The 24,831-nt window shown below is 47.5% G+C and overlaps 1 pseudogene; it reads left to right on the top strand.

Moving 5' to 3' along the window:
• The first annotated feature begins 20,042 nt into the window (after positions 1 to 20,042).
• Positions 20,043 to 23,753, top strand: LOC102429378 (annotated as a pseudogene).
• Positions 23,754 to 24,831: the final 1,078 nt, after the last annotated feature.

Raw genomic sequence — 24,831 nt, 5'->3', positions numbered from 1 at the left:
AAGAATTTGGGTAGCCTTCTGCCTGGCATACGTGCCTCCTGTGTGACCTCACAGCCCCCAGGTCTGCCTCCTCCTGACTTTGCAAACCCCACTCACCTGGTAGGACTTCCCCTAATGCAGCTTTGGGTCTCCAGTCCTGGCACAGGGCCCAGCACAGTGGACTTCTCAGTTACTGTCTGCCCAGGAACCCAGCAGCATGGAGTGAAGCATGGAGGGGCATCAGGCTGGTACCAAGATGATTTAGACAGTTTCCTGGCACAGGAACATCATATGGATCTGCAGTGTGACAAAGTTCCCATTTTCAACCCTTCTTCAAATTCTCTGATTAGCAGATACCAGTCCGGTGGTACTGTGTCCTTAATGTCTCCTTAACAATTTATAATCTCCCATTTTAACAAAGACAGTAGGCCTTAGACAGAATACTACACCTGGATAGAACAGAATTATATCATGTTTTCATATTCTAGTTATTTTTTTAGTTTCCTCTTACTTATGGTTCCTCTTATTTAGCTGAAGATTTCCCATTGATGACAAAGATATAAAATAACTTTCTAAAAATAACAGAGTAAAAACGCTCAGAGATGAATCTACCAGAACCTAAACCAAATTATGCTCAATGTGTATTTTTCACTGGGAAAAAAACAACATGTAGAGCATGTCTAGTTGAAAACATTTTGTTTTAAAAAGGGGGTCAGTATATATGCAACTTATTTTTTACTTAATTTTCAGCCAATTATGTATACTAGGCTTATTTGAAAATATTATCTTGGAGTTTTTAGTCTTGAGTAAGCTCTAAGAAAGTTGTTTTAAAGCAAACTAATGAACAGTGAACATTTGCAGCTGGTTCTGCATACAATAATAATTTGGGGACAAACTAGGATGACTTTAAAAACTCTTCGTTCTATTGTGACATCGATTTCTCTGCTTTCTTTTCAAATTCATTTTCAAGTAAAGGCTTTGCAATTACACTTATTCACACTGGGGGACCAGCAGGTCCCATTCATGTGAACAAGTGTGTGTGAGTGTGGGTGTGTGTGTGTGCCCTGCTCCATAGGGGTGTTTCCTGCACAGCAGCTCTTCCACCTTAGTGGCAAGCCCTCATAGCCAACTGGCCTGATCAATTCTTTCCATTGACGCTCACAGCAATGAAGGCTCAACTACAATAAGACTGCGCACACAGCCCACACAGGTGTCCAACTAGAGTGCCCAGCTCAGATGACTGGGAAGGCTGAGCTACTGGGCCCTAAACGACACCTACTACAGAAGGCCACTCTGTCAACTCCAGGAGACATAGCAACTCAACCTCATACATAGAAACAAACAGGGAAGTAGCCAAAATTCAGAGTCAAACAAACACACATCACAAATGAAAGAAATAGAAGCAAGCAAACTTCTGGATACAGAATTCAAAACTATGCTTATGAGGTTGCTTAAGTATTTTAATGAGAGCTTCAAGGGACTTAATGGGAGCTTCAAGGGACTGAGAGAGACTTTCAAGGATCTTAGTGAGAATTTCAAAGACATTAAAAAGGACTAGTCAGAAATTAAGCATACACTAACTGAAATAAAGAATAATTTACAGGGATTCAACGGTAGAGTAGAGGATTCTAAGAATCAAATCAATGATTTGGCATTTGAGGAAGCAAAAAACAACAAATCAGAAAAGCAAAAATAGAAAATAACCCAAAACTATAACGATAGTATAACTAGACTTTGGGACAATTTCAAACACACCAACGTTCACATTATGGAGGCACCAGAAGGAGAAGTGAGAGATCAAGATATTGATAACCGCCCTAGCTGGTTTGGCTCACTGGATAGAGCGTTGGCCTGGGGACTGAATAGTCCCAGCTTCGATTCTGGTCAAGGGCATGTACCTTGGTTGCAGGCACATCCCCAGTAGGGGGTGTGCAGGAGGCAGCTGATCGATGCTTCTCTCTCATCGATGTTTCTAATTCTGTATCCCTCTCCTTTCCTCTCTGTAAAAAATCAATAAAATATATTTTTTTAAAAAGATACTGATAACCTATTTGAAGAAATAATAACAGAAAACGTCCCCTATCTGGTGATAGAAATAGACTTACAAGTCCATGAAGCACTGAGAGTCCCAAACAAGAGGAACCCGAATAGGCCCACACTAACACTCATAATTAAAATACCAATGGTTAGGGAGAAACCAAGATGGCGGCATAGGTAAACACCGGAGATTGCTGCCTCGCACAACCACTTCAAAAATACAACTAAAAGATGGAACGGACATCCATCATCCAGAACCACAGGAAGGCTGGCTGAGTGGAAATTCTACAACTAGAAGGAAAGAGAAAAGCATACCGAGAATCAGAGGAGGCGCAGTGCGGAGGTGAAATACTAAGGTTCGGAGGTGCGTGAGGAGCGGGCTGGCGGCTGAGAGCACGGTTGTCGTTTTCAATCGGGAGGGAGTCTCAGGCTCTGAGCTCCAGTTCTGGGCGAGTTTCTAGGGACCCAGACTCATACGGGAGAAGCGGGACTGTCTAGCATTGGTCAGAAGCCGAGGGCAGCTTTCTATCCGAGGGGCTTGCAGTGATTAATGGGACACTGAGAAGCAGAGTCTCTGAGGGCAAGACTGAGAGCAGCCATAATTTCTAACCCCGTCCTGTTGATCCCGTGGGACCCACCCTGCCCAAGCCCTGCAGGGAGACTTTTGCTGGATAGCCTCAGGCAAAGGCTAGATTAGCGCCTCCCTAGAGATCCAGGAGCCAGGAAGCCCAGAGGTCAGAGTGGGACCATCCAGTTTGCAGCTCCGTGGAACCATAAAAGACACACTCAGGGGGCAGACTCAGTGAGCACCAAAGCCCCATTGAAGCAAGTCTAGCCCCAGAGGGGTGTCTCCAGCACAGAAGTTCTCCCACTGCAGACACAGCTGATTCTCACAGCCAATTGGCCTGGAGGTCAATTCATCCCAGTGATAACTACAACAATCAAGGCTTAACTACAACAAGACTGTGCACAAAGCCCACAAGGGGGTGCACCAAGAGTGTCCTCCTCAAGTAATTGCGACACTTAGCACAGAAAGGCACTCTATCAACACAGCGAAGCATAAAAAATGCCGAGACAAAGAAATAGGACACAAACGACAGAATTGGAGGAAAGCAAACTGCTGGATATAGAGTTCAAAACCACACTTTTAAGGTCTTTAAAGAACTGTCTAGAAGCCGCCAATAAATGTAGTGAGATCTTCAAGAAGACTGGTGAGACCGCCGATAAATGTTGTGAGATCTTCAAGAAGACTGGTGAAACCCTTGATGTTGTGATAAAGAACCAACTAGAAATTAAGCATACACTGACTGAAATAAAGAATATTATACAGACTCCCAACAGCAGACCAGAGGAACGCAAGAATCAAGTCAAAGATTTGAAATACGAAGAAGCAAAAAAAACCCAACCAGAAAAGCAAAATGAAAATAGAATCCAAAAATACGAAAATAGTGTAAGGAGCCTCTGGGACAGCTTCAAGCGTACCAACATCCGAATTATAGGGGTGCCAGAAGAAGAGAGAGAGCAAGATATTGAAAACCTATTTGAAGAAATAATGACAGAAAACTTGCCCTACCTGGTGAAAGAAATAGACTTCCAAGTCCAGGAAGCGCAGAAAACCCCAAACAAAAGGAATCCAAAGAGGACCACACCAAGACACATCATAATTAAAATGCCAAGAGCAAAAGACAAAGAGAGAATCCTAAAAGCAGCAAGAGAAAGAAAATCAGTTACCTACAAGGGAGTACTCATACGACTGTCAGCTGATTTCTCAACAGAAACTTTGCAGGCCAGAAGGAAGTGGCAAGAAATATTCAAAGTGATGAATACCAAGAACCTACAACCAAGACTACTGTATCCAGCAAAGCTATCATTCAGAAGTGAAGGCCAGATAAAGAGCTTCACAGATAAGAAAAAGCTAAAGGAGTTCATCACCACCAAACCAGTATTATATGAAATGCTGAAAGGTATCCTTTAAGAAGAGGAAGAAGAAGAAAAAGATAAAGATACAAATTATGAACAACAAATACACATCTATCAACAAGTGAATCTAAAAATCAAGTGAATAAATAATCTGATGAACAGTATGAACTGGTGATTGTAATAGAATCAGGGACATAGAATGGGAGTGGACTGACTATTCTTGCGGGGGGGGGAAGGGATGTGGGGGTGAGGGAAGAGATTGGACAATAATCGTGCACCTATGGATTAGGACAGTGGGTGAGGAGTGAGGGCGGTGGGTGGGGTGGGAACTGGGTGGAGGGGAGTTATGGTGGGAAAAAAGAGTAACTAATGTAATAATCTGAACAATAAAGATTTAATTTTAAAAAAATAAATAAAATAAAATACCAATGGTTAAAGACAAAGAGAGAATCATAAAAGCAGAAAGAGAAATGATATCTTTAAAATTTGAATTGTAAAATCCTCTGTCATTGAGAGTCAAACTTTAGACAGGCTCCTCTGAGTCCTGCTTTTCACAAGGCCTCATCCATTGGTGCTGTCCTCCATCTGTTTGCCCAATTGTGGCAAGAATCTCACTGCAAGTTTAGTGAAAATCTCTACCTTGATATCTGATCATGTTCCTCATCACCAACCTTTGATGTATAAAACTTTGGCCTGTCTTTAACAAGAACCCTCTACCCTTGGGATTTCCTTTGAGTAACTTTCCATCCATTGGCCCCCACACTCTGTGCATTGGCCATAAATCAACAGCTATCTTTACTGTGTTTGGAATTCAGCTAAGCCTCCTTCCCTTTTGCAATGGTATTGAATAAAATCAGTTTAAAGAGCCAAAAGCTAAAGATAAAAATGAAAAAAAAATATTTTTTATTCTTTACCCCTGCATTCTTCATTTTTAAATGTTACAGTGAGTAGTTATTCGGCCATGTAAATTAAAAAAACAACTATTTTTTTGGCCAAAAAAAAAAAAAAATGAAGAAACCTCTTGGCTTATCCAGATGTGGGACCCAGTTTGTTTTTCTCACCAAGTCCCCTGATGATCCCAGGTCAACACACAGACACAGCGCTGTCCCCCAATGTGCAGGAGCCCGCCTCACCCAGACGCTCACCAGCTCGGCCTCCCCAGGGCCTGGGTGTAAATGTGCCCAGCTGCCAGAATCACTAGGTTCGTCCATCTCCTTCAAATGCTGGCTCTTCGCAGCAGTTAAATTAGTGTTTATCTAAGTGAATTCCACCTTCCACAAGTCATGGCAGGTACTTTTCCAACAATGGTTTCTGTGGGCAAATACATTTGAGGGAGTGATTCATTTGCCTCACACATACCCTCAATTTCCTTAGAGTGACAAGCATATTACATCGTCAAGGTTTTAAGATCTACAGGACACAGAAAGCTGTTTAATTGTGTTTCCCAAATTATTTGACCTTGAAACTTTTTTAAAACATAAACATTTTCCTTCCAGGGAATGCGTATTCCAATAAGAAAACCTCAGAAATCTTTTTACTTGAGCCATTGTGAAATTCGTTTCAGAAACTTTCCAAAAGAGTTCAGACTTCTCAAGAAACCCAGCTGCAACCAAACTGGGCCAAAGTGGGATTCAGAGTCTGGCTGATTGCAAAGTACAGGTGATGCCTCAGAGAAACTCCTCCCACGGGAATCTTGTAGGGCTCTTTTGCTGAAAGAGGAAGGGGAATAAGGCCACAGCATTGTTGGAATAAACAAAAATTGCTGAAGGAAGTGTTCATGCAAAGAAGAAAATAGAGCAATATCTGCATATTCATCAGCAGGACATACAGGGGACTTCCAGGAAAATGCAGGCAGACTGAGGAGGAGGCATGGCTGAGGTCCTCCAGGTAAACATGGAGGCATTAAACTTTAAAGTCAGCCTCTTCATACCCTCAGGTTGGTGAGGCTCAGCCTTTCTCAGATGACATCAGTGACAGCTGCCTCATAATGTACTGAGCTATCGGCAAGGTGGTGAGCTCCCTGTCACTAGAGGGATGTGAGCAGATAGCGTGAGTGGGGTAGTAGGTTAGAACATCATTCTTCAGTCGTCTCTGGACCACCAGCGCATGAATTTTTCCACCATGTGGCAGCCTGGGCCCCACACAAACCTACCCATTCAGGACTTCTAGGAAGCAGTCCAGGAAGCAGTCGGTTTTGCTACTTTAATGACGCCCATTAACATGTGGGACTTGTCAGTTGTATCAGTGCTTCTCAGCCTTAAAAGTATACACATGGCCTTGGGATCTTGTTCAATGCAGACTCTGCTTCAGTGGGTCTGGGATGAGGGACTGATAATCTCCTCCGGTTGTAATGTTTCTGGTCCACAGGGCTTAGAGGACTTCAAAAATTTCAATCCAGCCCCCACATTTCATGATGCTTTCGCTGAGGACTGGACCATTCATTGGAACAGAAGCCTAACAAGGACAATAGAATTATATTCTGACAGGCAGGCCAGGTCAGCAGGAAACAAGACCCTTCTCATGAATGGGCTGAGTCCTCTCAAAGGGAACAAGGCCTATGTGCAAGGAAAGAGTTTAAATACCATAAAATAAAGGTACCATATGCTAGACACTTTAAAGCATCATTAGATTTGTTGTTATAATAGCTCTATAAAGTAAGCTGTAGTGTCCCATGTGGTGAAGGAGCAAACAGAGGGATGTGTGGTTATCATTAAGTAATATTCCTGCTATCTTCCTTCTAGGAGCATGTGGGGGGCAGAGGGAGGAGACTGCACTTCTTGGCGCCTTGTGTTTGGGGCAATGAATTGTGAGTGGAAATGACAGGTGGAAACCTTAATTGTTGGTGTGAGGCCCTCCAGGCAACCTTTTCCTCTATCACTGTGATTGGCAATATTCAAGATGGGATGGCTCCATCTGTGGGGCCCTTTAATGTGGAGAAAGCAGAATCCCCAGGTGACCTATAATAGACACACAGCATGCATGATAAATACTCCTTTGTTGTATAAGCTACTGAGATTTTAGGACTGTTTGTTACTGTGACCTGCCTTGTTTATCCTGACTGATACATGCAAGGAAGTTGCAACAGCTAGGACTTCACAGGGGTAAGATTTCATGTAGACTTGGGTAATTCCAGACCTCTGAAGTCAGTGCAAGGCAAGGAATGGGTATCTCCAAATCTGTGGTAAAGCTTCCATTCCCTGTATCCACAGCTCAATCCCCTCATACCTCTCAGGTTTGCAGCCATTGGTTGAGACACCATCAGCGGAGCCTCTCTGTGGACAAGATGAGCACGTGAATTTGCTGGGACTGAGGTGCCATAGGGATGGCAGCTGGATCATAAAGACATCCATCGGGTCCTAGGGCACTGTGGTGGGTAGAAGAGGCAGAGGAAGATCGTATGTGGGTCACAGAAACCACACTCCATAGCAAGCCACTCACCACTAGCTCAGCATAGATATAGGAAAAGGCCCTGAATCTCACAGTAGGAAACAGCGATCCCAATCACTGTCTGACTCAAATCCTTGAGCCCATCTGAGCCAATAAAAGCCACCACCACTATATGGAGCCCCTAGGAAATAGGCAGAGCTGATGACCATGAAGAGAGAACAGAACTAAGAGAGAAAGATCAGAGCCAAGAGACAGGCCCAATCCCAGACCCAGGGGCCAAGCGTCGCCACGTTGCCATTCTGCTGTCCTCACAGGAGGCTGACACGAAGGAAAGGAAGCTTACTGGGAGCTTCTTGGGAAGGCTTAGGGTCTCAAGTCGCAGGAGATTGACTCTCAGGGTGAGAGAGTCTCTGGGGGTAAGACAGAGGGAGCCTGATTCATCTGATGAGGCAGGACACACAAGGCCAGGTCCCAGTGGAGTCCCCAGTGATGATGGCACCTGCTCTGTCCTGGTCCTTAGTCACCAAAAGGGTCTCAAACTGGTTGGCCACATTCTGGAATAATGAGGGAGACTTATTAGAAAGCCAGAAGCCTGTATCCCACCCCTGACCTACTGAATTCAAACCTCCTGATGATACAGCCCTGGACTCATTCTATATTTCAAAATAAGTTTGATGTAGCAGCAACATTTGAAAACCAAGAATGCATGACTTACCTAACTCCTGGACACTGGTGACTCCTGACCAACTGCTCCTGGGGTTCAGCACTTACAGTTTCCCTTAAGTTGCCTTGCTCAGCTCCATTAAGACCGCAGCCTCTGCAGTGCTGCAGGACACACACAATAACATGTGCATCACAATTTCCATAGCTAACTTCCTGGCCTCTTGGCAATTCCAGACAGGTGCAAACTATTATTTTTTGTAGAAGCCTCAGTAATTATTTTCTGGAAAGCGTCAGACAAAAAATGTTTTTGGTTTTGTGAGCTATTTGGTTTTGTGAGCTATTGTAATCTCTCCACTCTGCTGTCATAGTGCAAACATAGCCACAAACAAAATGTGAACAGAAGAGCATGGGCGTGTTCCAATAAAACTTTATGAGAACTGAAAGATGAGTGTCATATCATTTTCACCTGTCACAAAATATGCTTTTTTAAATTTTTTTTCAGTTACTTACAAATATAAAAACCATTCTCAGCTCATGGGCCCTACAGAATGATGCTGGATTTTGTCTGCAGACCATAGTTTGACAATCCTTGTTCTAACAGGGGTACATATTTAAGAGGGGTACATATTTTCTTCTTGTGCCATGCCTCTTCAAGGATGATGGGTAATACCTAGCCTCACCATGGGCTCCAGGGAGAGGTGGAGCTGTGTATCAGCCCCACTTGACATCACAGCTCAGTAGCTGACAAGGTCTGCCCCCATCCAATGACAGAGTAGGAAGATGCCTTTAGGATGAGATTTTGGAGGTCACCAAAAGTGTTACACTCCTCCTCCCACAGCAGACTCACCAAGAATCTGGCCAAGAAAGACCCACAAACTCCTGTAAACTGCACTAGAAAAATGGCTGCAGAACTTAGCCAATCTCAGGGAAGGGTTGCACCCAGTTGTGGCAAGCAGGCCTTTGCCCCCAGCCCCACCCACTCTGCAGACATCACCAGAGAATCCCTTCTCTACTGAACCCACAATGCTCAAAGCTAAATCTTCAGGGTGAAGGCTGAACAGCATAAAGGCATCGATTGGTTTTCCACCTGCATCTCCACTGAGACCAAGACTCAAATGACAACAAAGCAGAGGTAGCCCCACCCAGCCCCAGGGGTAAGGGCATCCAGACATTATGAGGGCTGCTGTGTCACACCTGCTGCCAGGAATGTGGTGTCCCATCTGCTTTGCACACCAGACACAGGGCGGTCTGAAAATGCCCTTCTCTGACTGTGAATCTTCTGAGGTTGTAGAAGTTGCCTTTGCCTCCTCTGTGCACAAGGGGCAGGCAAAGAATGAGGTGGTGGAGACAGGGCTAAGAAGACACTGAAAGGGAGTTTAGAACCCTCTGTGGCCACATCTTCCCTCCCACAGGCTCCTGCAATCTTTTTCTGTAGCCAGAGACTAAATATTTTTGGCTTTGTGGGTCATACATTTGCTGTCACAACCATTCCTCTCTGCTCTTGAGGCCTGAATGCAACCAGAGACAAGATGTCAATGACTGGGTGTGGCCATGTTCCAATAAAACTTTATTGACAAAAACAGTCAGTGGGTCAAATTTGGCTAGCAGGGAGTTTGTTTATTTTTGATTTAGGCTCTTCTCCTAAACAGATTTCATACCTCTCACAGATGGAAAGCATAAGCAAAAGATTGTTTGTGGTTAACCCTGTGTGGCTCCAGCCCAGGAGAAAAATTATCCAAGGATGGGGTGACCATTTCCACGGAGGCTGAGTGTGATCTTGAGAATGAAGGGAGTAAATCCAGAACGCCCTCCTTCACCAAATAATCTGCTTGGTGTGGTGGTAAGAGGCACATTCTCTGGAACCAGACTACCTAGGTTCCAACCCCACCATGCCAAGGATCTCTTGTCCAACCCTGGACCCGTTTCCTAACCTTCCTGGGCTTCACTTTCCTCCTCTGAACAATGGGGATGGGGATGGCAGTGGCACCTGTCTGGAATGGCTGTGGTGAGGATTAAATGAATCAGGACACAGAGAGCACAGGAGTGGGCGTGACACACTGAGGCACTCAATACACGATACCTACTATTGCACATGGAGCACTTGTCACATTCGATGGTTGGTGTATCTTCACATGAGTCCTCAGAGCATGATCCTGGGTGGGGTGCTGTTAACCTCATTCTACCGATGAGGAAGGAAGCCTGGAGAGGACAGGTTGCTTGGCCCCATGGCAGCGGCAGAGCTGAATGCAGTGATGTGAGCTTTTCTCTGAACCAGTGGTTCTCAGCCTGGGATAATTGTGCCTCCAGAGGACGTTTGGTGACATCTAGAGACACTGCTGGTTGCCACAATTTGGCGGATTTTATGCCTGGACTCTAGTAGGTGGAGACCAGGGATGCTGCTCAATATCTTACAATGGATAGGACAGCCCTCGTCACAATGAGCTGTTGCATCTGAGAAGCCCTGTAATAAAGAAACAGGCTTAGCTGAGGTTCCTCAAAGCCAGACAAGGATTCCAGGGCATGGAGTTTATCTGGGAGGTGTTCCCAAGGAGCACAGGGAGGGGAGAGCTGAAGTGAGATGGGAAGGGGAGGCAGAGAGTAAAGGGTTAGTTATCACTCCTGTTACCACTATGGGCACCGAGGGCTGGATCTCCTGGGGGACCTCTGGGAGACAAGGACTTCCACATTTCAGAGATTTCTCAACTGAGGGTGAGGGAGCTTGGTGCTGGATCCCCACCTCCTGCTAGTCACTGGTGAGGGCTGCTCCAGGGAGCACTGATTCCCTGATATTTCTCTTGTGCCCCACCCCTTGGCGGAGAGACCCTAGAGGCCAGATAAATCCCTCAGGAAAGAGACCCTGAATCTGGGAGCTGGCATTGGGGTTGTGCACAGAGGTGGGGAGGTAGGCACAGTCAGCGAGTGTTCCACTGGTTCATGCTGGACCCCCAGGGGCATCCCACAAATAAGGGATGTCTGCACCCAGCTTGGCTTCCAGCAAGAGCCTACAGTAATGTGTTGGGGGATGAGCCCCTGTGGAGAGAGCTGTCAGGGAAGGTGGCACAGGGTATCTGGTCCTCGCTAATGAATCAGCTCTCTGGTGGGGCTGTATGCCATGGACAGGCTGGGTGGCCCCAGACCCTGATTCAGGGCAGGAATGGGCATGGCCATGAACACTTCAGGACATTCTGAGGCTCTTAATGACACAGGAACATGAGATTTGTCTCCCAACTGGCCATGAATGACTATATGTATGAAAACACACTAACCCCAGCCATGTAAGTCCTTACCACATAGCATTCCCCACACAGTGGTCCAACTCAGCGATGGATGAGAGATGGAGCACTATGTAGCCGGGCATGGTTAGCTCAACCTCGCCAGGAAGGAATTCTACTTTCAAAAGGGCCTCTCTCTGCACAGCCGAGGTCACTTTAGCAGAGGGAGGCTCAGAGCAATTATCCCTCTGATGGTATCAACGGGGCCACTGAGGGTGAAAGAAAATGAGGTGAACAGAATGAACCTGTAACTAATATTGATCTGTTTAACAGACATTCATACTGTGCCTAAAAAAATGCCAGGCCTCCTTCTAAGAACTTTTCAAATATTAATCCACTTTATCCTAACAATAGACCAGGGAAATGATGATTTTAACAGCAACAGCCTCCATTCACTAGCATCTGTCTCAGGGCAGTCAGCAGGCAAATTATTGAATATATTATCACATCCTGTGTTAATGCCAAGTGCTTCCTTCCTCTCTGCTGCTTTGCTGACCACTGATTGAGTGTCAACCAGGTGCAAGGCGGTATTCTATGGGCTTTATATTAAACACGTCATTATCTCATTGAGTCCTTTCAACAATATCTTGAAGTCTAGTAACAGCTTAATATCAGCTAAGAGTCGGGTGTTCTCTCTGTGCCAAATACCTTCTCATTTAATCCTCACAAAAGCTCTATTAAATGGGTGCTATCAATATCCCCACTTTACAGATAATGAAACTAAATCACCGAGGTAAAAGGTAGTTGGCCAAGTTCAATCCGGATCCCAGAGCCCATGTCACTGCCACTACCCCATGCCAGCTGCAGGCCAGCCAAGAAGAGAGGGGTTACTTATGAGCTCAGAAAAGAGTGGTTGTTTCTCATTGCAGGGAAACTGAGGCCAATAAGATACACACTTCCTGATTCCAGGTCTCCCTGCTAACCCCAGAATCCAGACCTCTTGTCCTCTAGTTCCAAACTGCTGAGTCATTTTGGGGATCAAGTGCACCAACAGGGCAGCTTACCAAATTCGGACTGCAGCCTGGGGGATTGGAACCTGAACAGGTCATCCACAGCCTGGTCCTCTTCCTTGTCTGAAGATGTGGACTCGGTGAAACACCAATGCCTTCACGTGTGCAATTTGGGACATACTTTGACCTGAAAAACATGTCTCAGTGCAGGCTCCCTGGGACCCACCTGTTCCCCAACCTGCACAGCCTGAGGCTCTCGATGGGGTGTCCATGAGCTCACAGAGCCACACAAGAGCCGGTTGGTAAGAATGAGCCCTCCCCATGGCTGACACCACCATTAGACTCCTGGATCCCCTCAGTCACTCACCTTCCCCCACTGACACCAGAATGGTGGGTCCAGCTGCCCTAGAGGAGCAGCCTGTCCTCCAGAGAGGAGAGGAACTGCAGGAGGTGCCCTCCCCTGGGCAAGTGGAAGGGTGGCCTCTGGATCCAATCCTGCTGACCAGCACCACTGTCCCACTGCTGTCCATTGCACTGTGACCCGGCCACAAAACACCCAACAGAAAGTCATTATAAAGCAAGGTGATGGGGACCCTCCCGGATAACACAGCCCTCAGGCATGCTGAGCCAGACCCGTGGACCTGCTCTGAAAGCCTGGGAAAGGCCTGGGCACAAGGACAGGGGCAGGTTTTACCTCTCCTGGTCCCCCTCAACCCACCTGGCATGGTTGTTGACTGGAAACTGTTGACTGGAAACTGTAGGACAGGAGCAAAAGGAATGTGATTGGTCTCCCATAAAAGGAAATGAAGGCTCCCAAACACCCCATGACCCTCAAGCACCCTCTACAAATCAACCTCACCTGTTAGACCTGCCCCTTCTCAAGGCAGTAGTTGACTCTCATTAGCATGTGTTGAGCACTTGCTGTATACAAGCATGGCACATTAAAGGCACCATCTAATTGTAGTAGTCAAAAATAGGACATGTCTATTTTAGAAATGATAAAACTGAGGCTCGGAGATGTTATGTAACTTATCCAGGATCACACAACTTATTAGTTGCAGGGCCTAGACCTGAACGCAGTTCTATCTCATTAAATAAGCTTAATGTGTGTGGGCCACGGGTCTTTTGCTTTTCACAGCAGGATAGCTCTCTGCTTGTCAATAGACCTTCTTGGAGCTTTAAAGGAGAATTCTAATCATTAATCCCAGATCTGCAGAGGACTGACTTGGGAACGACAAAGACCTGGATTCCAGTCCAGACTCTGGAGATTATAGGGTGTGTGTCTTTGAGCCAAGCTGCTTCCTCACCTCTAAACTGGGATTGAGAGTTCCCCTATCACTGGGTCATCGTGATGATTAAATAAAAGACATGTAGACACTGGCTGGGTAGCTCAGTTGTTAGAGCATTGTCCTGATATTGATATGCCCAGGTTGCAGGTACAATCCCCCTTTTCAGGGCACATACAGGAATCAGTCAATGAATGCTTCTTTCTATTTCTTTCTCTCTCTCTCTCTTTCCCCACCACCCATTCCTCTCTATCTATCTATAATTAAATTTAAAAATAAGTAAATATTTAGAACCATGCTTGACACATCACGAACACTCAGTAAGTGACAGCATCTAACACCATGAGTTTGATGTTGAGCCATTAACATAAGTCATTTGATCCTCACAATAACCTGATGAATAGGTGCTGTATTGGTCCCCATTGTGCAGATGGCAAAACCTAGGCTCAGAGAGATGAAGTCACTTGTATGAGTTTGCACAGGTAATAAGGGTGTGGAGACAGGAAGGGGATCAAGGAGGAACACCCCAGCCCTGTGCTACCCCCACAATCCTTACATTGTTCATGGCAGTGCAGATAAACAATCTCATCCAGGTAGATGGACATGGCATAGTGACAGTAGATGCTGGAAGGGGAGGGAAGGTTAGACCTGCAGGATGTCTGCCCACCTCATTGTGGGAAAGGACCCAGCAGGCCAGAGGAGCACACACCCATGGGCTACTACAAACTTCTCAACAAGCCCCACCTACTTCAACATTTGTACCACAGTCTTTCCGGACACTATCTCCTATTCTTTGGTACCAGCACCCAATTTTATAATCTCTTGTTGCCCCCACGCCATGTGTCTGAGGCTGACCACACCAACCTGTGCCCCAGTATTCCAGGAATGGTCACCTGACTCAGGCCTGGCAAATAAGCACCTTCCACGGTTCCAGCCCCAGAGACTGGTTCAGGGATGGTCCTAGAGGGCAGGGATGGCCCTATAAACCAATAGAATTCCATTATTGCATTTATGTTGGAAATACTGGTAAAGAAGCTTAGGAGAGTAGTGGCAAGGATGCTAGAAGTCTGGAAAAGAGGAGGGTATGGCAAAAAAATGCCTGCCCTAGAACAGAGTCAACAGTCACGGAAGCAGAGCCAGGCAATGATAGCAAGTGTTCAGATCTTCCCCATTTGATCCAGCCCTGCCTGAAACCACTGCCCCAGCATGTTTTCAATTCATGTGCAAAAATGCTTAACTCAGCTTGAGTTTGGTTTTCTGTCACTGCTATCTGAGTCTTAACTAACTCTGACCAAAATTTCAGGGGACCATGTATCCAGGGACAGGAGTTTGAATAAGCACTCCAGGGCCTTGACCTCACAAGTCCCAGCAGTGAGACTTGAAGGCTTCTATGAGCCCCCGTTTCCTCCTCAGAAATTGGGGAGGATAATAATACCCACTGCGTAGTGTTGCTGAGAAGGTGAAATGGAATCACATATTTCAAAGGCTGAACACAATCCGACACAATTAAAAAGTATCTGGTTAATGGTCCCTTTAATTATTTATTTAAGATTTGCCATGTTCAGCTCAAAGGCTACCGCTCTCTTGAAATAGATTGCTTTTGCCTTCAGACCACAATGAGAACGTGAGCCAACAGGAACTCGGGCTTGGTGGCACCACAGGAATGCACTGATCAGGACTCCTTCATGGGGCCTAGCTGTGGGGAGAAGAGTTGAACATCAGCCTCTGAGGCCATCCCACTGTATACACCACCATGTTTGTGCCAGGACTGAGCACACAGGGGTGCTAGTGCCAAACTCTTCCTGTGGAACAGGGGACTCCTGGAATGGTCACCTTTAGCTCGGGGACTTGCAATTGATCAGGACAAACAGTCTTAGACCTGCACTGTCTGAGATCCTCCTGCCCAGCCTCGTTGGTCTAGGGGCTCTCACTGCCTCCTCCTGGTCCTCACCTTCCTCCTGCACATCTAATCCTGACTTCTTGTCTGCTTCTTGGAAGACTCAAACTAACACAGCCTTCAAAGTCAGAAAGGATTCAAATCCTACTTCTGACACGTACACTGAACCAGTCCCTCCTCCTCTCTGAGCCTCAGTTTCTCCAGCTAGGAAATGAGTAAGTTGGAACATAAGCTCTGTCAAGGCTTCCTGTACTGGTCTCATCAGATCCATGGAGTGAATGTCCTAGGAGGACAATCAAGTCCACAAGCATTTTTAGAGCCATAGCCTCTGCTGAGACCTTCCCATGCCCAGTCGTGGCCAGGCCCTCCCCTTGCTCCAACTCTGTGCCCATCACACAGGGTTGAAATTACCTGTTTTCTCTTCTGCTCCTCCTGGAGAGGGACTGGGTTTGTTCACTTCTGCAAGATGCTCAGGCAATGTTCATGTTCAGAGTGAGTGATGAATGCTAGGCCTTGGGAAGCTTGTAAAAAAGAGTCCCCATGTCAGACAGGCATTTCCAGGTGCCAGGCTTCCTGCCAAGGGCTTTGCAGGCATGTTCCCACTGACTCCCCCCACCTGCCTTTTCAAAGGTTCCATTGCCACATCCCACTTAAGAGATGAACAACATGAAGCTCAAGTTCATTTCCCAAAGTCACTCAACTCAGATTAAGGAGCAACAGCAATGTTTTCTGGTTTTTGTTTTATATTTTTTAACAGCTTTGTAGGGTGGAACTGCTGTGTTATATGGCAGTGGTATGCAATAAGAAAGCAGTTTTCCCATCAGCAGTGTATGAGGGTTGCAGCTGCTCCACATGACAGGGCTGAGATTTGAGCCTGATTCCAGAACCCAAATAGCCACCTCTTTGGTGATTATCTCCTCTCAAACATTAGGACACCCAGAAGTGAAGTTACTCTCCTGGTTGTGCAAGAGGGAGTGTTGGGAAAAGAGAGAAGAGGTCCTAAACTGCTTCATGCAAGACCATACCCCTTACCTTCATTGTCCCCAAGGAGATGCTGGAAAGTCTGGACACCTCTTTTCCACATGCAAACACCCACATTGCTGACCCCTGTTTGTTTCTCTTCTCTGAGCCCCAGGTGCAAATAACAGGTAACAAGGAGAGATGGGGGTTCAGAACCCAGGGCTGGGAATGTCCCAGGATTGACAGTGACCTTGAAAGTGCAGATTCTGTTGGAAGTGAATATGGAGGTGCCCACAACATGTTTGTTCACAGAGAAAAAGGTGGTGCTGACACATGGAGTCCCTCATGATTTGAGCTGGGAAGGGGGAGGCTGCTTGGAAATCATTAGTTCCAAAGTCTCTCCCAAAACATGAGCATCAAAATTTCCATCTCACACACTCCTGGGCTTAAGTTCAACCAACAAACAGGGGCCTCAGGCTTTAATGAATGAATAGAGGGCTGGCTTAATAGGTAGGTGGACAGATGTACTGGAAAATAAGAGGAGAGATGGATGGAAGGAAGGATGAATGGATATAAATACAGAAATATGGATGAAGGAATGGTGGGAAATGCAGGAACAGGTGGATATAGAAACAGGAAGAGAAGTGACTGGCTGGCTGACCGCAGATATAGACAGATGAATTCCATAGAAGGAAACATGGACATGTGGATGAAGGAGTGGATGGAGGAAATACTGGCATATAGATGAATGAATTGTTTGTGGAAATATGGCAGATGAATGAATAGATAAGTGAGTAGGTGGATGGATGGATAGATTGATGGATAGATGGATGGATGGATGGATTGAGCAGCATGGATTCAAAGACCACTTCTCTATGAGATGGAGCCAGACCCCCAATGAAAGATCTGGGTCCAATATGAACTCTTAAGAGCTGAACGAGAATGTCTTTCTTACCACACAGAAGGGACCATAAGTTCTTACCATAAGTTCTGATACAGGGACTCCACATAGTTGTGGGCACAGAGGGATGGGTGCCCACCCATGCTGCCACTGCAATGCCTCTTCTGGAACTGACAGTGTGAGGAGAGGTAGAGGATGAGGCCTGGTGTCACCTTCAAGGCCCCACTCCATTTTATTCCCCAACTTCAAGGCAGGAACAAAGTCAAACTCCCCCACAGCTCCCACTGCCGACCCCACTCACACAGGGGCTGAATGCTTGGGCAGTGAGTCCTGGGCAGGTGCAAACTGGGGGTGCTGTGCCTCTGGAGGAGCTCATCAGCAGAGAGATCAGTCCCGAAGTGATCCTCTTTCTCCATCGTGGTGTATTTATGTGCACAGGGCTCACTGCAAAGCAGATGGTGGCTTGCAATCCTTAGCCCTGGAAAGTCCACCCTCCCATCTACCACCAGATGGACCACCCGTTTCACTGCCCCTCCCCTCCAGCCAGCAGGATGCCCAGGGTCCTGCCAAGGATAAGCCCACACAAGACCCAGGGTGCAAGAGACAAAGAACAGGTACTTTTGGATTGTAGAGAATGGAGGGATGTGAGAGAAAAGGTGCCCCATGAGCCAAGAATAAAAGAATTTCAGATGAAGCTCAGAGCACCAGACCACTTACTTCACAAGCCTGAGGCCATCCCCAGGATCCATCAGGAGAGCTTCCTTTCCCAGGATTCACTAGCAAGAGGAAACACCTGCAAGTTGGGATGGTGACCAGCAGAGGGCACACAGCCCCCAATGACTTGGTGCTTAAAAGCAGACAGACTGGTTTGAAGACCCTCTTGTCACCTGGCTACCTCTGTAAGCCTCAGCTGCCCCATCTGTAAACAGAGGATAATAATATATCTCAGAGAATTGCTGAAAGGACTTTTGAGGGAGACAGATGTAATGGAGACCAATTCCAGCATGACAGCAGGACTGCATCTGGGAATGACTGAAAAGGGATTATTGACAGATGAATTCCATAGAAGGAAACATGGACATGTGGATGAAGGAGTGGATGGAAGGAAATACTGGCATATAGATGAATGAATTGATTGTGGAAATATGGCAGATGAATGAATAGATGAGTGAGTAGGTGGATGGATGGATGGATGGATGGATGGATAATCCCTTGAAAAGTGATTATTGCTTGGCTGCCAGACAGCTAAAGGCATCTTAATCTATATGGCATTGCCTCCTACTGGCCAAACACCTAAACAGCCGTAGGCTAATTCCTCCTTTCTGATGATGGACTCTGTACTGAAACCCTGACGCTTTGAAGTGTATGTCTCTGCCTGGCCTCAGGATAAACTGTGTTAATAAAAAGCATGGGGTCCTGGGACAAGGAGACCTGAGAATTTAGATCTTGGATCTTAGCTCCTTTAGCTAAGCTCCTCTGACCTCCAAATGTCTTTCAAAATTATATTTTGTCTCTGGACTCTTATTTAAAATTTACGCACAGCCTTCTCCAGATTCCTGAACCCTCCTTGATGCTGGGACAAGAACCCCCGCACTGTAAGGCACCAACTTTAGCACGGTGAAAGCTGTAGGATTTAGAACCAGACAGACTGAATGGGAGCCCACATTCTCTTGGAGACCTGGATCCGGTTTTGCTTTTGAGACCAGTAAAGAAGGAGAAAAGATAGTCACAAAAAGGAAAATCCAATGGGACCAATATGCAAACAGGAAGAAGTTCAGCTTCTCTAGGAAAAAGAAATAGCAACCAAAACAAACTTTATTGCTCCTGGAAAATGCATAAGAGTTAAAACAGAAAACACACAGTAACACCAGTGAGCAGGAAGATGTGGTAAAACACAATTTTATATATTGTTGATGGGTAAGCCAGAATCTCATCTCATACCAATATTATTCTATCTCCCTCTCTCTCAATATATATCTTCTATCTATCTATCTATCTATCTATCTATCTATCTATCTATCTATCTATTTATCTATCTATCTACCTACCTGTCTCTGTTGGAAAGAAGTGCTGTCCAAGAAGAGTCTTGGTTATAGAATCCAGACTAACTTTGAGAAGCAAGCTTAACATGTCAGGCAAGGTGTTCATGACCTTTTTCCTGATCACCACTCCATCCATCCCCTTATCACTGACCTTTCTGAACCATGATCTAGTCACACTGAGAAATCTGCAGATCCCTGTGGCCACTGGGTCTCTTCTCAGGAATTTCCCTGAGCTGCTGCTCATTTCTGTTTTCCTCCCACCCCATTCCAAGGCTCACCCCATTTAACATTTTAGGTCTCAGCAAGGACACCCCCTCCTGCAGGAAGCCCTCTCAGACCAGCGAGAGGTAGTGGAGGGGCCCCTCCTCTGTGGCCCATCAGACTCTGCAGTATAACATCCTGCTCACTTTTCTGACTTCCCCTCCAGACTGTGACCTTAGAGACATGGACTAAGCAATTAAATGATTATTTAACAATATAATACTCCCTGAGAGTCCACCACAGGGCAAGAATGGTTCCTCTTCATGTCCCTATCTCCAGGGCTTAGCACAGTTCCTGGAATAAAGGAGGTTCATAAATGAGGGGTGGCATGAATGAATGAATGACTCTCATTTACCACCTGGCAAGGGCATCTCTAAATTCTCCATTAACAAGGCACTCCCAGGATTATGAAAGGCCTATTGAAACCCATCCCTTTTAGAAGTTACCAGCAATACCTGGAAATTTAGCAGAGGGGTGTGAAGATCACATGGCTGAGGATTCAGGTACCGAAGGCCAAATCCAGAACCCTGTCCATCATGCAGTTCTGGCCAGCAGCTCTAGGAAGGCAGGGAATAAAGGTCAAGGACAGGGCCTTTTTTCCTCCAGGAAAGGGGAATCATCACCCACGGCAGAGATGGCAAACCCATGGCAGGCATGACTCTCTCCCTTCCCTTGCCTGGTGCAGACATGGCTAATCAATCCATGCACTCTTTCCCAAGAAGCCCAATCACAGCTGCAGAATCTTTCCCAACATGGTCCTCCTGGCAGCAGCTGCACCAACTGGAGTTGCAACCTGCTCACCATTCCTGACTAGCCTCCGGGTTGGGGGTTTGGCTGTGCAGTCAGAACTCTAGGGGTGATGCTGGCGGGAGGCTCTTCTGTACAAACCCTCAGGCCATGAGCCTCCCCCCAACACACACACTCAGCCACCAAGAGGAGCTTGTGAAGCCACTTCTCCCCGTTAGTGGTTGCCTCTAGGTGAGTTGTAACTGGGTGCCCATATGGGGTCTATGAAATGTTGGTCTTGCTGCATTTAGAAGAGGGCTTGGCTCACAGAAGGCACTGACTCACTCAACACTTGTTTTGGGGGCATTTACCTGATGTCGGCTCTTCCAGACCCTGGGTCCATAATGGGGAATAACCCAGATGTAGTTGCCTGTCCTCATGGAGTTCAGTCAAAAAGGGGAGACAGACAACAGTCAGTAAATATTAAAGTAACAAATATATGAATAATTGCAGATGGTGATAACAGTTGTGAAGAGAATAAACAAGGTGATATGAAAGATAAATCAGGTGAAGTTTGGAATTTACAATTGGCGAGGGGAAGACCTGAATATGACAAGGAACCAGACAAAGGCTCTGGGGTGGAAAAGAGTCTGCGGATCTGAGAAGCAGGAAGGAGAGCAGAGAGAGATTGCTGGGAGGCACGTGCTCTCACAGAGCACAGGGAGGAGCAGGGACTGTCTGGGGGACTACCCCACCCTGTACCCCGTGCTCTGAACTCATGTGTTCTACATCAGCTGCTCCAGGTCCTGCACTTTAAGGCCTTGACCCACAACAGGGGGGAAGTTCTTGCCCACCTTCATGAAGAGCCATGATCTTGTTGCAGAGCAGGAAGCCAGCCAAAGTTCATGCAGGACAAAGCCCTCCACAGGGGCTGCAGGCCCTGTCCTGCCCATGCTCCCCACACCCCACTCAGTTACAGTTTCACTCACACAGGCATCTGGGAGTCCCAGGGGCGCCCAGAATCACACATTTGTGACAGCATCACAGGAATAACAAAGGGAAGCACCCTGAGCCTCTTGTCTATTGTCTTAAGGCCTCTGACCACAGGGATTGGACAACAGCCTCATCCCATGCATGGTTGGGGAAAACTGCAGGGCAGGGCTGGGAGTGGGCTTTTGTATCAATGGGCACCCAGTTTGCTTCCAGGTGGCAGAGGTCAGGGCTAGAGTTCTACTGCCTGTGTAGGAGGATCAAACATGGTCCCGACTGGGAAGAAGGTGGTCACAGGCTGCTTCTGGAGGAGGCTGAGTTTTAGGCCAGCATTTGCCTGTTAGACCTGAGGGGAGTGGAAGCCGAAAGGGAGGAAAAGGACCCAGTTGATGGGCGATGGTTTTCTGTCCAACCAAGTCCTGGACAGTTAATGAGGGGCCCTGATGGCAAGGCTCTTCTCACTGTGCCCACTACAGAGGTGGAGCGTCTGGGTGGAGCCAGGACAAACACCCCACTAAAGGCAGCCCTTCCTGGCAGTGGTGCTGGGCCCTTGAATGGAAATAGAGGAGTTCTGCTTGGGTGTAGCCTCAAAGATGAGACATGGGGGAGGGGCAATAGTGCCTCCAAGCACCTGAGCGTTCTTAGTGCAGGGCCTCGGCTCATCTTTGGGGTGTTCTGGTGTGGGGGCTGCAGGCATGCAGACTTCAGCTTCTCTCATAGTGGCTGGTTCAGGGAACCCCACTTGTTTCCACTGTAGTGCTGAGGTCTCCAACTGTGCAGCAAACATCTGGGGTAGGGGTTCAGCTCCAAAGCCCACAGGTGCTGCTCAAACCCCAAACTGCAGGCGATGGGCGGGGGATCTACGAATACCCTGGGCCTCCAGAAAGAAGAACAAGTGGGTCTGAGAGCAAATAAGCCTGAAATATCTCTGAAAGCAAAAATGACAAAACTGAAATGGTCTTACTTCGGGGACAGCAAAGGCCGAGGGCAAGCGGTGTCCTCAGAAGCGCCAGCGCCCAGCTGAGACGGCTACAGCAGAAGGCAAGCGGTGTCGTCAGGAGTGCCAGGGCCCAGCTGAGAAGGCAGCGCCCCAGGGCAAGCCGGCCCCTGCAGAAAAACCCCTCGAGGCGGACGCGGCAGCGCGGTGCTGTGCTGGGAGTGGAGGAATCGCGAGCCCCAGGCCGCCCCCGCCGCCCCCGCACTGCTCTCTGCAGGACCTGCCGGTGGAGGTGCTGGTGGAGATCTTCGGCTCGCTCCCCGGCACCGATCTGCCCAGCCTGGCCCTGGCCTGCACCAAATTCCACCACATCCTGCACACGGACAGCATCTGGAGACGGCGCTGCCGCGAGGAGTTTGGCCTTCGTGAAAACTTGCAGAATCTGGAGACGATAGGTACGTCTTATCGAGAAGTCTATGCGAAGCTCTTCCACCCATACAGAGGCATTTTGGGATTGTGGCAGCTAGATACTGAGGGCTATAGAACACTGCTGAATGTCGTGGTGGATGGCTTACGCATTACTGGTTGGACGTACGGGCCTTGCCTTAACACCCATGTGGATGGCCAAATGCAATTCAAGCCCTCGTTCAGAATTCGCCTGACAGAGAGGAAATCAGCCACGGTGGAGTGCATGGAAGGCCGCCACAGCAGGCCCCTCAGCCGCCACATTCAGATTCGGAAGAACAGGTTCAGCACCCGGTGAAACAAGACAGACCACCTTAAGGATTTGCCAGCGCGGCTTAGGGAGGACTGGGGGCGGGTGCTGGTGCAGAAGGACAGACTGCAGTATGACTGCTTGACCTACCGCCGCCTCTACCTCCCGCCCAGCCACCCGGACGACCTCATCAGGCCAGGTCTCTTCCAAGGCAAATACCATCGCTTCGGCCTAATGATTGCCATGCTCAGCTTCCATGGGAAGTATGCCAGGGTCACGAAGATCACGGGAGACTTCACCCAGACGTTAGAGATCCACCTCATGCGCCGCATCCAGCTGGGAGATGGCAAGATCTTCTGCAACTTCAACAAGCTCTACCGCGTGGTCCTGGAGATTGACGAGCAGGTGATCCGGGAGCAAGAAGACGGGACTGAGGAAAGCGGGGGCCATGGCTGGCAGAGCCCTGCCCAGCCCAGCGTCCGGGAGTCCGGGGCTGCAGCTTCGGAGGAGCAGCCTGTCCCGTTTGTTCTGCCTGTGGGCGTGGGCTCAAGAAACCAGAACTACCCCCGAACCTGCAGGATGTGTTGCTATGGCGTGGACACTGTTACCCCATGAGGCTCAGGCCACCCCTGGCGCTTCCCTGGAGTCTTCATCCTGTTCGATGAGAACCACTTGGGGTTCATCTGTCTGGAGAAGAAATACTTCATCCTGTTCGGCAGAGTCCAGAACACCTTCCAGAATGTGGAGGCACCTTCCCGCAGGCCTTCCTGAAGATGCTCAAGAACATTCAGTCCCGACCCCATAGGAGGAGCAGCTTGCAAGCACTTTGAAGATTTGACCTTCTGAACAGGTTACCCATCTTTGTTTGTTTTTTTAATCCTCACCCGAGGATATTTTCCCATTGATGTTTAGAGAGAGTGGGGAGAGAGGGAAAGACAGAAATAATCGATGTGAGAGAAACACATCAGTTGGTTGCCTCCTGCCCAAGCCCGGACCAGGGCCAGGCTGGGTAGGGGCCAGCAATTGAGGTAGAAATAAACTTTAGACCAGTGGTCTCAACCTTCCTAATGCTGCGGCCCTTTAATACAGTTCCTCATGTTGTGGCGACCCATAATTTCATTGTTACAAATTGAACATAATTAAAGCATAGTGATAAATCACAAAAGAAATAAATAAAGACATCTTAGTTAATATATATTGTTTATTTAGTAACATTAAACTCATGGCCAATAGCAATAGAGCTCATTCCTTAAGGAAGCTTATCTGATACATTATCTCCATAAAGCATAGCTAGTGCTTTGGCACTAAGGCTTCGGGCTATTTTAAACAGCAGGGCCACAGGCTCCTGGGATGGCGTCTTCAGAGACAAATGGGGACTGTTCTCATTCCTCACGGGTCTCTGAAGAAAAGAAGGAACATGGGGGAAAGGCAGAGAGCAGCTCCTCAGACTCCAGCAGTAGCGGTGAAGATGCCAGCAGCTCCAGCTCATCTTCCTGTGGCGGGGGGGTGGGAGGCACCTCTGACTCAGACTCCAACTGAGCTTTGTTCATTCCTAGGTGGCGGGACAGAGAATTTCCCAACAGAAGTCTTTGGCATCTATGTACACTGCAGGGCTCTTCTTCCTGTCCCTGTTTATTGCTTTACTTCTTCCTTCCTTTCCCCTCCTCCTCCTCGATACAGAGTAGGACGGGTTGGCAAGCGGGGAATTGGGACAGAACTCTCAATATCAGGTCCACACACCTGGGAAGAGAGGTTCCTGCTGGGAGAAGAAATATATCTGAGCCTTTATTGGGTCCCCCTACACCAGTGATGGCGAACCTTTTGAGCTCGGCGTGTCAGCATTTTGAAAAACCCTAACTTAACTCTGGTGCCGTGTCACATATAGAAATTTTTTGATATTTGCAACCA

Source organism: Myotis lucifugus, unplaced genomic scaffold (assembly GCF_000147115.1).
Source record: "Myotis lucifugus unplaced genomic scaffold, Myoluc2.0 scaffold_890, whole genome shotgun sequence".
Taxonomy (NCBI): domain Eukaryota; kingdom Metazoa; phylum Chordata; class Mammalia; order Chiroptera; family Vespertilionidae; genus Myotis; species Myotis lucifugus.
Note: the sequence above shows the minus strand (reverse complement) of the source record. Positions and strands in the feature narration are given on the sequence as shown.